Raw genomic sequence first — 13,852 nt, forward strand, 5'->3', positions numbered from 1 at the left:
CCATGAAAAACAGGAAAACTCAAAGACCAAGTCGATTCAGGCAGGAATCTGTGAGAATTGGTGGATTCTGGAGTAATCTTGACATTGGTTTTTTTTTTTTTGACATTGATTTTTGTCTAGAAAAGGGCAGCGTTTCTCAATCAAAATGACATCTCAGAATTACCTGTGGATCTGCTCAAGAATAAGTATACCTGACCCTATCATACTGATTCAGTCCCAGTTAGGTAGATAGACAGGAATCAAGAATCAATATTTTGAGAAGTTCTATGAGTGAGAATTAGGAATGTCTCCTAAGCCACTTCACCTTCTCCCCATTCTCCCTTTGGCCACCTTCCGGATGCTTTGTAGTCTCCAGTTTGATTGAGTCACTACTTTCAGACTTCCATGTCTCAGAAGCTGGACTGCCCTTATGTAAGTGTATTGTCAGGGGCAGACTCCAAGGCATGTCCAAGGGCACTAGTAGAATTGATTTGATCAGTAGAGAGAGCCCCAGAATCAGAGTCCCAAGATCTGGGTTTCAGTCCCAGCTTTATTTGTATTAACTGTGATATACTGAGAAAATCTCAACCTCTCAGCTTCAGCTTATTAACAGTAACATCCAATAATTATTATTTTCCTTCACCCTGAGACTTTAAAATTCTAGTATAACTTCTGAGCAGGGTTGGCTCATGGGGAAAACTGAGTTAAAGAAGAAAAGATTCTTTACTGCAGACTGTATCTTGTCGGTCTTTAATATTCTCGTGTGTGTGCGCGAGTGTGCTTAGTCACTTAGTCATGTCTGATTCTTTGTGACCCCATGGACTGTAGCCTACTAGGCTCCTCTGTCCACGGGGATTCTTCAGGAAAGAATAGTGGAGTGGGTTGCTATGCCCTCCTTCAGGGGATCTTCCCAACCCAGGGAGCGAGCCCAGGTCTCCCGCATTGCAGGTGGATTCTTTACCATCTGAGCCACCAGGGAAGCCCAAGAATGCTGGAATGGGTAGCCTATCCATTCTCCAGGGGATCTCCCTGACCCAGGAATTGAACTGGGGTCTCCTACATTGCAGACAGATTCTTTACCAGCTGAGCTACCATGGAAGCCCAATATTCTCTTAACATTCTCTAAATATGTAGATTTCCCCAAATTTGTTTGATCATAGAACAGTGTGTGTGTATGTGGGAGAGAGAGAGAGAGAGAGAAAGATTTCTCAGGAAACTATTTTTCAGTGTAACTATACTTCAGGAAATGCTGTTACAAACTCTCCTCTCTTCAGCTGGCATCGCTCTGAGAAATCACTGTCCCTCACCTGGGACTGCTGTCATATTGGCAGGGCCCTGTAGTGGAGTAATTGATGAAAGACCTCTAGATGGCTTTCATTACTATCTCTCTGTGTCAAAGATGCACATCCTTTGTACAACCTGGTCTCTCATTTGAGTGCCACATAGGCACCTCAAGTACAGCATCCAAAACTCAGCTTAGTAAACTCGGCAACCTCCCACTCAGCCTGCTCTCCACCCCCACCACCCCCATTACCATCTCAGGGAAAGCTTGACTAAACTCTCAGTTGCCCAAGTCAGAAACAAGGCATCCTTTTAGGTTACTGTCTCTCACATACCGCCACATGTTATTGATAATAATGATTAAGGAAGACAATTCAGGTGACAAGGACAAACTTTATCTAACACTTCATAAAGTAGACTGTCTCCATTCAGAGAACCACAAAGTGGGACAGAAGGCAGGAAGTTTTTATAGAACAGAAAATAAAAAGGCAGGAAGAGAAAAAGAGAAAATATCTGATTGACTGTGGCCACATAGTCAACCTTGATTGTGGTGAGAAAGAACAAGGAAATAATTATAGCACCTACAGTTAATGTGTTGACTGGTCAAACAAAACATTTACAAGAATACAAAAGTTATAAAAAACTTCAGTTTGCTGATGTGGTGCTTGGGGCAAGAGCAGCTCCATCCTGGGAGTTAAGAACTATGTCAAAATTATCAACCACTCAGTCTTTTAAATTATTGTTTTTGTTGTTTACTCATTAAGTCATATCCAACTCTTTTGTGACCTCATGGACTGTAGCCCACCAGGCTTCTCTGTCCATGGGATTTCCCAGGCAAGAATACAGGAATGGGTTGTCATTTCCTCCCCCAGGGGATCTTTCCAACCCAGGGACTGAACCCATGTCTCCTGCATTGCAGGTGGATTCTTTACCACTGAGCAACAGGGGAAGCTCAAAAAATACCCCATAAAAAAGGATTATGAAGCATAAAAAAAGAGAGAACTTTAGGAATATTAGGAGACTAGAGTATAGAGTCTAGTTAAGACTAGAGTTCTTCATAGCAGAAATAATGATCATTTTAATTGAGAAAACATTTTCTTTAACATACTCCTTTCTGTCATCCTACTGCAAAAGGCTAATCCAAGTGTTCCACCACCAGAGGCAACTGTCCCTGGTAGTCAGAAAAGGATAGGGAATTGTAAACCCACTCAGATCCAAACCTACAAGATTTCATTGAGAACTAATGTCGTTTCCAACCATTAGATGTTTACTATCCATTTGTAGGAACAAGGGAAAAAATGGAGAACAAAACAATGTCAGGGCAGACCATGTTGTTAAATAATCCAGAAGAATGATCAAAAACTTAAAAAGAAATTAATTAGAGAAGGGATTTAGCAGAAGGTAGACTTATGGCTTGGTTTTCTCAGTGCATTATATTGATCAAGCATCATAGGTGATAATGGAATCCAGGCATTTAGGAGACTTACAGTTGACCAGACAAGGAGTTGGAATACAAAATATTGATACTTCATTATCAAGCAGTTCAGTTCAGTTCAGTCGCTCAGTCGTGTCTGACTCTTTGCAACCCCATGGACCGCAGCACGCCAGGCCTCCCAGTCCATTCGCAACATCTGGAGTCCACCCAAACTCATGTCCATCGAATCGATAATACCGCCCAGCCATCTCATCCTCTGTCATCCCCTTCTCCTCCTGCCCTCAATCTTTCCCAGCATCAGGGTCTTTTCAAATGAGTCAGCTCTTTGCATCAGGTGGCCGAATAGAGTGGCCAAATATTGAAGTTTCAGCTTCAACATCAGTCCTTCCAATGAACACCCAGGACTGATCTCCTTTAGGATGGACTGTTTGGATCTCCTTGCAGTCCAAGGGACTCTCAAGAGTCTTCTCCAACACCACAGTTCAAAAGCATCAATTCTTCAGTGCTCAGCTTTCTTTATAGTCCAAATCTCACATCCATATATGACCACTGGAAAAAACATAGCCTTGACTGTACAGACCTTTGTTGGCAAAGTAATGTCTCTGCTTTTTAATATCCTATCTAGGCTGGTCACAACTTTCCTTCCAAGGAGTAAGCGTCTTTTAATTTCATGGCTGCAATCACCATCTGCAGTGATTTTGGAGCCCAGAAAAATAAACTCAGCTACTGTTTCCACTGTTGCCCCATCTATCTGCCATGAAGTGATGGGACCGGATACCATGATCTTAGTTTTCTGAATGTTGAGTTTTATGCCAACTTTTTCACTCTCCTCTTTCACTTTCATCAAGAGGGTTTTTAGTTCTTCTTCACTTTCTGCCATAAGGGTGGTGTCATCTGCATATCTGAAGTTATTGATATTTCCCCTGGCAATCTTGATTCCTGCTTGTGCTTCCTCTAGCCCAGCATTTCTCATGATGTACTCTGCATGTAAGTTAAATAAGCAGGGTGACAATATACAGCCTTGACGTACTCCTTTTCCTATTTGGAACCAGTCTGTTGTTCCATGTCCGATTCTAACTGTTGCTTCCTGACCTGCATACAGGTTTCTCAAGAGGCAGGTCAGGTGGTCTGGTATCCCCATCTCTTTCAGAATTTTCCACAGTTTATTATGATCCACCCAGTCAATAGTACCTGTCAAAATGCCTCCCGAATGAACAAAATCTCACATAAACATGGAGAAATCATTGGGTTCTCATTTAAGCTTTTTTTTTTTTTTTAATGAGTTAGTCTGTTTTTATTATTAGAAAATAAACACTATCGAAATATGAGGTGAATATAGATAGAATCCTCAAGCTGAGGGTAGGCAGTATTATTTTTTTTTTTATTACGGCTACAATAACCAACAATGATATGCCTTTCCTTTGAGACTTAATCCAATGTGGATCGGCAAACTTTTATCTACAGCAGCTGTGTACTGGCATCATTGTCCCAGATACTACACTGCCAAAAAGTTTGACACTTTTTAACAGAATGTCTGTGATATATTGTGGCTACTTGATTTAAGCCCTAGGAAAAATAGGGGCTGTAGAAGTAGAAATACATTGTTGTACACACAAAAATTATGTAATATTATAAACCAGTGTTGGTGCTTCCTAGGTGGCATTAGTGATAAAGAACCTGCCTGCCAATGCAAAAGACATAATGAGATGCTGGTTCAATCTCTGGGTCAGGAAGATTCCCTGAAGGAGGGCATGGCAACCCACTCTACTGTTCTTGCCTGGAAAATCTCAGGGAGAGAGGAACCTGATGGATTATAGTCCATGGGATTGCAAAGAGTCAGACAGGACTAAAATGACTTAGCATATAAACCAATGTTATCTCAATAAAAAATAAATTTAAAAATAAAAAAAAACTGTCTTAGTACATTCAGTCTGCTATAACAAAAATACCATAGATTCGGTAGCTTATTAGCAACAGAAATTAATTTCTCACGATTCTGGAGGCTGGGAAGTCCAAGATCAAGGCACTAGTAGATTTGGTATCTGGTGAGCACCTGCTTCCTGGTTGATAGGTGGTCATTTCCTCCCTGTGTCCTTACAAGACTTGAGGGAGAGATGGAGAGCCCTGGGGTCTCTTTCATTAGGGCATTAATCCCATTCATGAGTGCCCCACCCTCATGATCTAATTACTTCCCAAAGTTCCCATCTACTAATACCATCACATTGGGGATTATGTTTCAGTGTATGAATTTGGGGAACACTTTCAGTTTATAGCACATATCCTGAGGAGAAGAACTGAATTATGGAACTCAGAGCTAGGAGTATGCTGTAAAGGAAATAACAGAGGGTTGGAAACTAGAAGGCACTCAGAGAGATACTTTAAGTCATTTAATATCTTTGAATCTTAGTTTCTTCGTCTATGCTGTGGGGATCATTTCTACTTCATGGCCAAATGAGAACCAAATAAGAAACTATGTGGAAGAGCTTTATAAAGCTTAAAGTATGATATGAATGTTAGTTGCTATCCTCAGCATATTCCCTAGACCACTTCTGGACTATCTTCCAGATTGTTCAGATTTAGAGCATAAGACCTAATGTGCTGAAGAGACTTCCTCAGGTCTCTCAGCTAGGAAAAAGCTCAGCAGATACCACAGTCATCCACTCCTTCAGTCATTAGGGGGATGGTCAGACCCCAGAAGGATGCACAAAAGTGGACTACGTACGCTAACAACTATTGATTTCTGCCTGAAAGTTGTGACTCTCTCTTATTAAGGTCCCATCTTCTTTAAGGTCATGCAAATATGGACCAGGGAGAAACCACCAGATTATATGACTCTGTAAACCAGACTATATGGACTTGTCCTCCTGCCTGAGCTCAGAGAGAGCAAGGAGATAGGTCTCTGTGAAAACACAGTTACTCCCTGTGACTGCAAGTGTAGCTATCTTCTCTGCTAACTCCATTTGGTCTTGGCTGTACATCTATATCCCTCCTATCCATCAGTAAAGGCCTGAACAGCCCTGGGACAAGAATCAGAAACTTAAAGTTCATCGTGTAGCCTTCCCTTCATTTCTTCTCAGAAGGAATCTAAGTCTGCAGGTGACAAGAGGCTCTTTTGGCAGACCAGCCCACTCCTGAGTCTAAAGGTACAAATATGACAGGGAGTGGTCATGCTACCCGGAGGTGTCCAGTGTCCCACAAAGTCAGGCCTCCCTCATAAACCTAGGAAGTCACTGGCAAGAGTTGCTTTGAGACTCAGCCTTGTAAGAGGCAGTTACGAAGATTCAGAGGCTTAAAAATACAGTGCAGGTAACTGACACATAAAATTTCCTGCAGAAGCCAATCATCCTAGAAGGTGTAGTCTCCTCTAAATATTTTCTCCATCTTTCACACACCAAGTATCCTTGACTTTACAGGACATAAAATGAATCCAAACATGACCTTCATCTTTTTGTACATTTTTTCCAGTAGGGAAAATAAGGGAAGCTATAAGATGGGAAAGGTCTCGTTAAAATAAAATTGTGTGTGTATGTATGAACACAAATTTAGCAGCAGAAGCCTTTATTCAAATGAAGCTTTAAATGGAACAGCAATAAATAAAATACATAAAAACAGAGCTGCTCGGTAAGCACAAGGGTAGGTCTCAGAGACTGCTCATCTTCTTCCTTCCTTTTATGGCTTCTCAGTCACCTTCATCCAAATCTAATGTCAGAAAACCACTGGTTCGAGTGAGATCAGACCCCTGGGTTCCTCACCAGTGTAGGGGCTCGTTTTCAGTTGAAGGACCAGGACTGTGGCTGCTTCAGTCCTGCAGCCCTCACTAATTTGGAGACTCCTCAGGCTTCATGTTTCATTGCCATATCTCAGTGGAAAAAAGAAGCCAGTTCTACCATCAATATCTCCCCTTCTCCATCTGAGAGGTTGGGAGCTATGGCTTCCTGCAGAAAGAATAGTGGGGAAGTTTCTCCTAGCCGAGGGCAATAGGGCTGGCCACAAACATCCTGAGGCTTTGTTACCTGATTGGAGTTGCAGGCTTATGGAAGGTGCAGTGTGGGGCTTGGGGCTGGAGGAGGAGTTCCATGGCTCTGGCATGTGCTGTGATACACTACATGCTCTTCTTGCTGAATATAACCAAACAGTGATGCTGGCGTATACAGGAGTGCTCTTTATGTGTCCCCAGGCAAGAAGAAAAGTCACTGAGTCGGTAGGTAGTGTGGTACAGCGGAAAGAGGCCTGGACTCAGATATAGAAGTGCTGGATTCTAGTCCGTGTTGCCCATGGAAAGTCCACTTAATCCACCAAGGGATCACTTTTTGTAAAAAAAAAAAAAACAGGTGTTGGATAATCCATACATTCTCTCTGGGCCTTAAACATTCTGAATATTTATTACTTCATAATATAAAAAATGAATTTCTACTACATAATAATTTTGTTTGAGATTGGGTACAGAATCTAGAGGAAGAGTTACGAAAGTTACCATTTACTGAGCACTTGCTATGGGCCAAACAGTGCACTTAGGGACAGTGTGAGATGGGCATGGCATTTCCTCCTTTACAGATGAGAAAGGCTAAAATCAGTGAGCTTAGGTAACTTGCCAAAAGCACACTGCAAGAAAGTGGCAGAGCTAGAATTAAAAACTTTCCCATGACACAAGTACCTGCTCTCCTACTCAACTCCCTGCAGAGCTAATCTGATGTTAACATCTGCTGCAGGTGAGTCACCTGTGGATAAATGAAAGCTGATGAGCTATACTTTAACCAGGAGTACCCTCAGATGATCTCACAATATTTTCTTAGTTTACAAAAGGAGCAAGAAGAGGGCAATTCTCTCTTCATAAAGCAAAATCTGAGAATGTTTGGAGATACCCAGTCTCGTATCTGTTGTTTCCCAACCACAGTTTTGAGTAACTCCCATGCATAGTGAACATAATCTTTTGCTTAAAAAAAAGAACTCGTGAAAGTTTAGACAAGCGATAATCCTATCCTCAATTAGGGGAGCCTAATTTGCAGGAGCCAGAAGAGAAGGCAGGCAGCAACTGAGTGTGCAATGCTGATCTCAGCTTTTCTACTCTGAAGTCAACTCAGCTCTTTAGAGTTGCACAGGGCAAGGAACACATGCCCACCACACCCTATGTTTCTAACTACTGAGAACATGTGTCAGCAAGAGGAGGAGCAAGTGCAGACAGGAGCATGACAGGAAGAGTTGGAACTCAAATACAAAGCGCCAGCTCCAGCTGAGTCTGCCACCATAATAGTAGAGGAGATGGAGCATCACGGATTCATCATGGGTCCTCTACTGAGCCCTTATTTCCCCAAATCTTTATTTCCCACTTCTAAATCTTGAGTACAAAGGATTAGAAAATACTTCGCTTAAGCCAAGTTATTCCAGAGAAAGGAATATTCTTGATATATAATTAACACCTTATAATTATTATTGCTATTATTTTTATTAAGTGTATTTTTAGAATAATTTTAGGTTCTGAGCAAAATTGAGTGGAAAGTACAGAGATTTCTCATTCACTTCCCCTTCCCCAACACTTTCATAGCCACCCCCACTATCAACATCCCACAACAGCGTAGTGCATGTATCACAATCAATGAATATACATCAATACATCATGATCACTCAAGGTCTATAATTTACATTAGGACTCATTCTTGGTATTGTACATTCTACTGGTTTTGACAAACATATAATGGCATATATCCACCATTGAAATAGCACAAAGATCAGTTCCACTACTCTAAAAATCCTCTGTGCTGTGCCTATTTATTCCTCCCTCAAACTCTAAGCTCTGGCAATGACTGATCTTTTTATAGTATCCAAAGTTCTGCCTTTTTCACATCACTGTACAATTGGGATAAAATGCCTTTTCAGATTGACTTCTTTTACTTAGTAATATGAGTTTAAGTTTCCTGCATGGATTATATTTTCATGGCTTGATAACTCATTTCTTTTTAGCACTAAATAATATTCCATTGTCTATATACCACGGTTTATTTTTCCATTCATCTGTTGAAGAACATCTTGGATGCTTCCAAGTTTTGGCAATTATACATAAAATTGCTATAAACATGTGCAGTTTTTTTGTGTGAACACAAGTTTTCAACTTATTTGGGTAAATACCAAGGAGTATCATTGCTGAATCATATTAAAATATGTTCAGTTTTATAAGAAACTTCCAAACTGTCTTTCAAAGAATTTGTACTATTTTGTATTCCCACCAGCAAGGAATGAGAGTTCCTGTTGCTCCATATCCTCATTGGTGTTGTCCGTGTTCTGGACATTGGTCATTCTAATAGATGAGTAGTAGTCATTTTATTATTATTTTAAGTATTTTATTTATTTAGGATGCCCCAGGTCTGAATTGTGGCACACAAGATCTTCAATCTTTATTTGTAGCATGAAGGATCTAGTTCCTTAACCAGGGATCAAATCTGGGCCCCCTGCATTGGTAGCTCCGAGTCTTAGGCACAGAGAAGTCCCTTATAAAAAATCATTTATTTTATTTTAAATTTTGAATCATAAGTGTAATTTTATATTTATATATGTAGTTTTACATTGGTTATTTGATTATGTTTCCTTTCCTCTAGAGACTGAGTTTAGCGAGAGCAGGGAGGACTGATTCGATTTTTATTTATTTTGCACTTACATTTCATACAATACCTTCAACATAGTAGACCTTCAGTGAATATTTGAATGAACTGTGACCAGTCTTATCAGCTCATCTTGGAGATAAGTTTTTACACAAAGATCCAGGTGTACTGAAGATAATGAAGAAGAATCTGACCTGTTTAAACCACTCCCAGGATACCAGCTCACCTGAGGCTTTCAGAATTTAGCAGTGGCCTCAGCTATACTCACAGGTGTCTGGTCATTAGTCTTTGGTAGCTACTGATTTAGGCTGTTGCTCTTCATGTAGATAGAAACCAAATTACTCAGTCCAGTGAATAAACCATTAGACAAATATAGCTATTTTCATTTTTGCATCATCTAAGGAAACCTGGCTTCTTACTAGAGCACTTCTTCAGGGCTTCATTGATGTCTCTGTTTCTCAGGCTATAGATGATGGGGTTGAACATCGGTGTTAGGATGGTTTAGAGCAGAGAAAATCCTTTGCACAAGAGTTGGGAAGAGTTAGCTGAGGGTACACGATATGTGGCAATCAGTGTCCCATAAAACACCATGACCACGGTGAGGTGGGAGGAGCAAGTGGAAAAGGCCTTTAGCCGGCCAGTGCCAGATGGAATTCTTAGGATAGCAGCAAGAATGCAGGAGTAGGAGGCTATGATGAAGAGAAATGGGATCAGAGTCACTGCAGAAGAGGTGGCATAGGCAATCGTCTTAGTCAGTGAGGTGTCCATGCAGGAGAGATGGACCAGAGGGGTGAAGTCACAAAAGAAGTGATCAATTTCGTTGGGTCCGCAGGTTAGTCTAGACAGTAGGACCATCGTGATTGTTGTGAGAAGGAAGCAGCAGAGCCAAGAGCTGGCAGCCAGCCTAATGCAGAAGGGGCCAGTCATGAGGATGGGATAGTGGAGAGGTTGGCAGATGGCCAGGTAGCGGTCATAGGACATCACGGCAAGCAAGAGGCACTCTATTGCAGCCAGGGAGCCAAAGAAGTAGAACTGTGCCAGGCAGCCAGCCACAGAGATAGTCTTCTGTTTGGCTAGGATAATCAGCAACATCTTGGGCACAATATTGGATGTATACCACATCTCTAGAAAGGCCAAGTTCACCAGAAAGAAGTACATGGGGGTGTGGAGGGGATGGCTGAATAAAACTAGCAGGACAACGAGGATGTTTCCAGAAATAATTAAGATATAGAAAACTGAAAACATCATAAAGAGAAAAATATTTAGCTCTTGGATGGAAGAGAATCCTTTAAGCACAAATTCCACTACTGTTTGGTTTTCCAGGGCAGGGTAACCATGGCTTGGCCGCCCTGAACACTAGGTGATAAAACATTCAAAATGCAGAAAGTTGTAACTTACACACAGAGCATGGATGGACAGTGGATGCTTTTCATTCCCCACTCGGGTTTTTGGAAGATTTTTTTTATCTGGATGAAGGAATATTTTCTTTTTTTCCAAGACCTGAAATGGGAAAGAAAATAATCTGCAATAAGAACTAGTGACCCCTTCTCCTACCTGTATCTTTAACCTCATCAGGAGCAACCTCAGGCTTTCATGAAAGCAGGGACCAGGAGAAAAGGGAAGAAAAGTACAAAGAGGAGGGAGGGAAAAAAAAGAAAGAAAAGAAAGTTGCCTGCTCTGTGCTTATCTTGAATATACTATGTTAGCCTGGAGAATTAGGGAAAAAAGAAAGATTTAAAAGGAAGGCGGGTACGTTTCAGAAGATCTGTGAACTCTTGGACAGAACGTAGAGAATCAAGGGCCTGGGATGAAGAACCTTCTCCTTTCTCCTCAAGTACTGTTTATCTTTAGGGAGAGAGAACTCACCATATATTCCCCTCCTTTTAACTTTTTAGTGAATTGAAAGTTAAATCTCTTATTTCTGTTTTGACTTCCACAGTGCTAGCAAGAGAAAAGCATGTGAACATGAGGTTTCAGGTTCTTTGATGCTGAGCTCAACGCCGATGCTGATGTAACACAAAGGCAAGAGTGCTTTCTTTCACAATTTTAAATAGACAAAATAAAACTTAAACCATTGACATTTTTTAAAATATGGGGCTACTGCTGCTGCTAAGTCGCTTCGGTCGTGTCCGACTCTGTGCGACCCCATAGATGGCAGCCCACCAGGCTCCCCCGTCCCTGGGATTCTCCAGGCAAGAACACTGGAGTGGGTTGCCATTTCCTTCTCCAGTGCATGAAAGGGAAAAGTGAAAGTGAAGTATGGGGCTGCAGTAAATGGGAAAAGAAGTTTCAGAACCAGGAAACCTAAGGCATTTTGTGCAACCAACCAACAACACAATACCCTCAAGTTCTTTTGAATGAGATAAGTAGCCTAATTTTGCTCCTCATTTCTGTTTTTGTCCAAACAATACACTTCACCACAAAGTTCAGGACAGACACAGAACCTGCCCCCACCCCCACCCCAAGCACTGCTGTCCACAGACAAAGTCTAAGACTGAAGCCACTTTACTATTCTTAGCCCACATGCATATACAAAAAACACTGCGTAAGCTTGATCATGAGGTAGGTATCATGAGTAACCAGAGAGTCCTAAACAAAGCCTGGAGCTCTGCTTTATGAGTCAGACTTTGAACAAGTTGTTTAACTTCTCTGAGACCTAGTTTCTCATCTGTAAAACGGAATACAGAGTGGTAGAAGAACTTAACATGTGCCTATTTTGTTTGTGCTTTTGTTTGTGCTTAGTCACTAAGTCGTATCTTACTATTTTGTGACCCCATGGACTGTAGCCCTTCAGGCTCCTCTGTCCATGGAATTCTCCAGGCAGGAATACTGGAGTGGGTTGCTATTTCCTTCTTCAGGGGATCTTCCTGACCCAGGGATCAAACTCGTGTCTCCTGCTTGGCAGGCAGATTCTTTACCCCTGGGCCACCTAGGAAGCCCCTAACATGTGCCTAGAATGTGCAAAAAGAATATATGTAAAAGATTGGGAAGTGTCTGGCTATTCAGGACTATCAACATTATTTAAGTTTACCAAGGAATTGTCCTTACTTTGAAGGGAGCATTGACAACACATTCATTTCTTTTGCCACATCCTGCAGTGTGTGTGCCTGTAATTGTGTGAATAGTTAAGCTCATCCTGCTAATTCTTATCATACAAAAGCCTTCAATACTTTAATCTCATTTTAAAATTGATCCGGTGTCTTGGGTATCATTCTTTGGAGATCTGGTTCCAGCTTTTCAAAGGGCTCATAGAACTAACCTGGAATCTGCACTGACAGAAAGTCCTGGTACCCAGGGGATGCCCAGTAACTGGCAACTCAGGCTGAGTCCATTGAGTAGAGCATGAGAGAAAACTTTACTCGACTCCCTGAAAAGCATAAATAACAACTTGAGATCTCAGAGAGAGGGTTTTGGCTCTGAGAGAATACAAGCAAACTCCTGGATGCTGTTGCTAATGATGTTGATAGGGCTTGATCCCAGGCACTTTCCTAAGTGCTGAAAATATGTAACCCATTTAACCATCACAGCAACCCTATGTTGTGAGCACTCTTACTATCCTTAATTTCCAGATGGTATCACAAGGAAACTAAATAACTTAACCATGGTCATCAGCTAGAAAATGGCAGAGATGAGATTCACACTTGCTCTGGATTTCCCACTCCTAACCATGAACACTGCCTCCCATGGGGCTTGGGTACATGGGCAAGTTTACATTATCTCACTGAGGTGGGAAAAGAAATAGTCCTACAAGGAAGCCTCTCATTTAAGTTTTAACTTCTGGGAAGGTGAGGCTTGCTTTGTTGGTTGGTGAGGGAACAATCCCTTAAGGGGTCACAGACTCTGATAACCTTTTCTACTTGTCTCCTGGACTTGCTTTTGCACTACCACCTTTATGTCTTTTCTTTATAATTAAAAAAAAATCAGGTTAACCTATTACTTAAAAAAAATTAACCATTTTTGGATACATGCACAGGGAATTACTACTTTCCCACTACCAGGCAATTATAGGACTGCTGCTATATCTTATTGCAATGCAGGAAGGCTTGAGAGAAAACAGAAATCAGGAGAAATATATGAGAAAACTGGCTAGAAAGGCAGTGAAGCCTGGTTAAGAGCACATGTTCTAGAGCTAAACAGGTCTGGATTCAAATTCCTGCTCAACCACAGATGCACTGTGCATGTTAAGTTGCTTCAGTCATGTCTGACTCCTTGAGACCCTATGGGCCATAGCCCACCAGATTCCTCTGTCCATGGGATTCTCCAGGCAAGAATACTGGAGTGCATTGCCATGCCCTCCTCCAGGGGATCTTCCAGACCCAGGGATCGAGCCTGTGCCTCTAAAGTCTCCTGCATTGGCAGGCAGGCTCTTTACCACTAGGGCCACCTGGGAAGCCACATATCAACGACAGATATATGTGAGCAAAAACACTTTATAACCTTTCAGGAAAGAGCCACTCTGTTGCCTCCAGGTCTGTACAGATGAAGCTTTTAAGGGCAGTAGAGAGATGATACTAACTCCCTGCCCCCAACCCTAATATGCAACTACTATCTCTCCCTCTATCAC

General features: G+C 41.6%; 1 pseudogene; it reads right to left on the reverse strand.

Annotated features, from left to right (window-relative positions):
- Window positions 1–9,681: 9,681 nt before the first annotated feature.
- On the reverse strand, window positions 9,682–10,533 carry LOC145505253 (olfactory receptor 11A1-like; annotated as a pseudogene).
- Window positions 10,534–13,852: the final 3,319 nt, after the last annotated feature.

Source organism: Giraffa tippelskirchi, chromosome 5 (assembly GCF_054371585.1).
Source record: "Giraffa tippelskirchi isolate mGirTip1 chromosome 5, T2T-mGirTip1v1.2.pri, whole genome shotgun sequence".
Classification (NCBI taxonomy): Eukaryota; Metazoa; Chordata; class Mammalia; order Artiodactyla; family Giraffidae; genus Giraffa; species Giraffa tippelskirchi.